The sequence below is a fragment of the Pseudophryne corroboree genome, chromosome 3 (assembly GCF_028390025.1).
Source record: "Pseudophryne corroboree isolate aPseCor3 chromosome 3, aPseCor3.hap2, whole genome shotgun sequence".
Lineage (NCBI taxonomy): Eukaryota > Metazoa > Chordata > Amphibia > Anura > Myobatrachidae > Pseudophryne > Pseudophryne corroboree.
In genome coordinates this window covers 285527547-285530859 of record NC_086446.1, presented here as the reverse complement: position 1 = coordinate 285530859, position 3313 = coordinate 285527547, and positions in this window count along the sequence as shown.

Sequence of the window (3313 nt, the reverse complement as noted above, 5' to 3'; positions counted from 1 at the left end):
CATTTTTGGAAACTGTGGGAATCACGGTTATCAACAGATGTGAGAAGTAAAAAGCCAGTTGATAATACCGGTGATTTTTTGGATGTACGTGGGTCTTCGGAACTTTCTGGCCCTTTGCCTTTTGCTAGTTTGGCTGGGGAAGTGACAGATGGGGAGTCCAGTGAGGACCCTCTTGCCGGGAACAGAGACATAGTAGTTAGAACTGAAAGCGTGCCTGACCTGGAGGTAAAGAAGGATCTGTTTGCGTCTGAACAGTTAAAGGATCCTACCTTAATAAAGGCTAGAGAGAATGTTAAGATTGTTAATGGGGAACCTGTGGTACCAGGTGACAGGGTTACGTATCCCCACATGGCCATCTGTAATGAGCTCTTGTACCACATTGTCAAAAGGGGTGAGGATGTGGTGGAACAGCTGGTAGTTCCCCAGCCTTATCGGAGAACGGTACTAGATTTAGCTCATAGTCACGTTACCGCAGGACATTTAGGGGCAGAAAAAACCACTGAAAGAGTTTTACAAAGGTTCTTTTGGCCAGGGGTTTATAAAGAAGTGTCTGAATATTGTTCTTCCTGTCCTGAATGCCAGTATCATGCCCCTAGACCCCATTTCAGGAGCCCACTAGTTCCCATGCCTATTATAGAGGTCCCGTTTGACAGAATAGCCATGGATCTCGTGGGGCCCTTGTTAAAGTCTGCTCGGGGCCATCAGTATATCCTGGTAATTATGGACTATGCCACTCGATATCCTGAGGCTGTCCCTTTACGCACTATCACAACCAAGGCGATAGCTAGGGAGCTGGTGCAGGTATTTAGTAGAGTGGGAATACCAAAAGAAATTTTGACTGACCAAGGTACTCCATTTATGTCAAGGATCATGAAAGAATTATGCAAGTTATTTAAGGTCACTCACCTCAGGACGTCCATCTACCATCCCCAAACTGACGGGTTGGTGGAAAGGTTTAATAAAACATTAAAAAGTATGTTAAAAAAGGTTGTTGAGAGAGATGGGAAAAACTGGGATTGTTTGTTGCCCTACTTGTTAATGGCCATCAGAGAAGTTCCTCAGTCCTCTACGGGGTTTTCTCCATTTGATTTGTTGTATGGTAGACACCCCAGAGGGCTGTTGGATGTTGCCAAAGAGACGTGGGAAGGACAGCCCACTCCTTATAGAAGCGTTATTGAGCATGTAACACAAATGCAGGATAGGATTGCAGCCGTGGTACCTGTTGTCAGAGAGCACATGGAACAGGCCCAAAGTGCTCAACAGAGGGTCTATAACCGGAGTGCCAAGATACGGGAATTTGCTCCTGGAGATAGAGTTCTTGTTTTGGTACCCACTGTGGAAAGCAAATTCCTAGCTAAATGGCAGGGTCCATTTGAGATTAGGGAAAAAGTGAATGAGGTTAATTACAAAGTATACCAGCCGGGAAAGAGAGAACCCGAACAGATCTACCATGTTAACTTAATCAAACCCTGGAAAGATAGGTTGTCTCTGTCAGCGGAGCCTTGCCCTTCGGTGTCTTCACCCCGGTTGCTTCCCGCAGTGAAGGTGTCAGAGACATTATCAGCTGATCAGAACAATCAGGTTAAAGAATTTCTCATCCAAAATAGGGAGGTATTTTCAGAGCTGCCTGGCCGAACGACCATAATAAAACATGACATTGTCACAGAACCAGGGGTCAGGGTTCATTTAAAGCCATATAGGATTCCTGAAGCTCAGCGAGAAGCTATTTCTAAGGAAGTTAAAACCATGTTAGAACTTGGAGTCATAGAGGAGTCTAACAGTGAGTGGTCCAGTCCCATAGTGCTCATCCCGAAGCCCGACGGTAGCATACGCTTCTGTAATGACTTTCGTAAGTTAAATGAGGTGTCCAAGTTTGACGCATACCCCATGCCCCGTGTGGATGAGCTTGTAGAAAGGCTGGGAACAGCCAGGTTTCTCACCATATTGGACCTGACCAAAGGTTACTGGCAAATACCTTTATCTGATAGCGCCAAAGAAAAAACAGCCTTTTCGGTTCCGGAGGGGCTGTACCAGTATAAGATGTTACCCTTTGGGTTGCATGGGGCTCCAGCAACCTTTCAACGGGCGATGGATAAAATTTTGAGGCCCCATAGAAAATATGCAGCTGCCTATTTGGATGATGTGGTAATTCACAGTACAGACTGGGGGTCACATTTGGTTAAAGTACAAGCAGTACTGGATTCAATCAGAGAGGCAGGGTTAACTGCTAACCCAAAGAAGTGCTGCCTCGCAATGGAGGAGGTCAAATACTTGGGCTTCACCATAGGCAGAGGTCTGATTAGGCCCCAATTGAATAAAGTTGATGCTATTCAAAACTGGCCTCGTCCAGTGAATAAAAAACAGGTAAGGGCTTTTTTGGGAATTACTGGGTACTATAGACGGTTTATTCCTAATTTTGCGACCACGGCGGTGCCGTTGTCAGACCTTACCAAAGGGAAGCAGTCAAATGTGGTGAAATGGAACCCTGATGCAGAAAAGGCGTTCCAAGCGTTAAAAGTGGCTTTGTGTTCACAACCGGTGTTGATAACACCAGATTTTTCAAAAGAATTTGTGGTACAGACAGATGCCTCAGAGGTAGGGATAGGTGCTGTGCTGTCCCAAACCAGAGATGGGGACGAACACCCTATCATTTATTTGAGTAGGAAACTCAATGAGCATGAAAAAAGGTATGCCATTGTGGAAAAGGAGGCTTTGGCCATTAAGTGGGCACTAGATACCTTGAGATATTACCTCTTGGGTAGACAATTCAGACTAGTGACAGACCATGCCCCTTTAAAATGGATGTATGTAAATAGAGGCAAGAATGCTCGTGTAACTAGATGGTTTCTAGCGTTGCAGGACTTTAAGTTTACTGTCGAACATAGACCGGGAACACAATTGGCCAACGCAGATGCATTGTCTCGCATCTTCTGTTTGGGGGCTACAAGTGTTCCGGCCCCTAGGTCGAAACAGGGGAGGGGGATATGTGACAAGAACACTGGGATAGTGTTTGAGGGCAGGTATATTTGTCCCAGGTTCTTGTCTTACATGTTTTAGAAAATGTTAACTTCTAGGAAAAATGCTTTTTGTTTTGTCTGAACCTTTTCAGTTTGCTGTAAAAGCTGGGTAAAGGCTCTGAGAGAGAGATAAGGCGAGTTCTAGACATTGGGCCCAGTTCGGGTCTTTGGCCTCACAGAGGGCTAATCAGGGTTTCAGCTGTGTAAGAGTGATATAGTGCTTCTAACCTGATTAGTATGGGCAGACTGCCTGGGAAGGCTGCAGGATCTGTGTGTGAGAGACACGCTTTCTGATG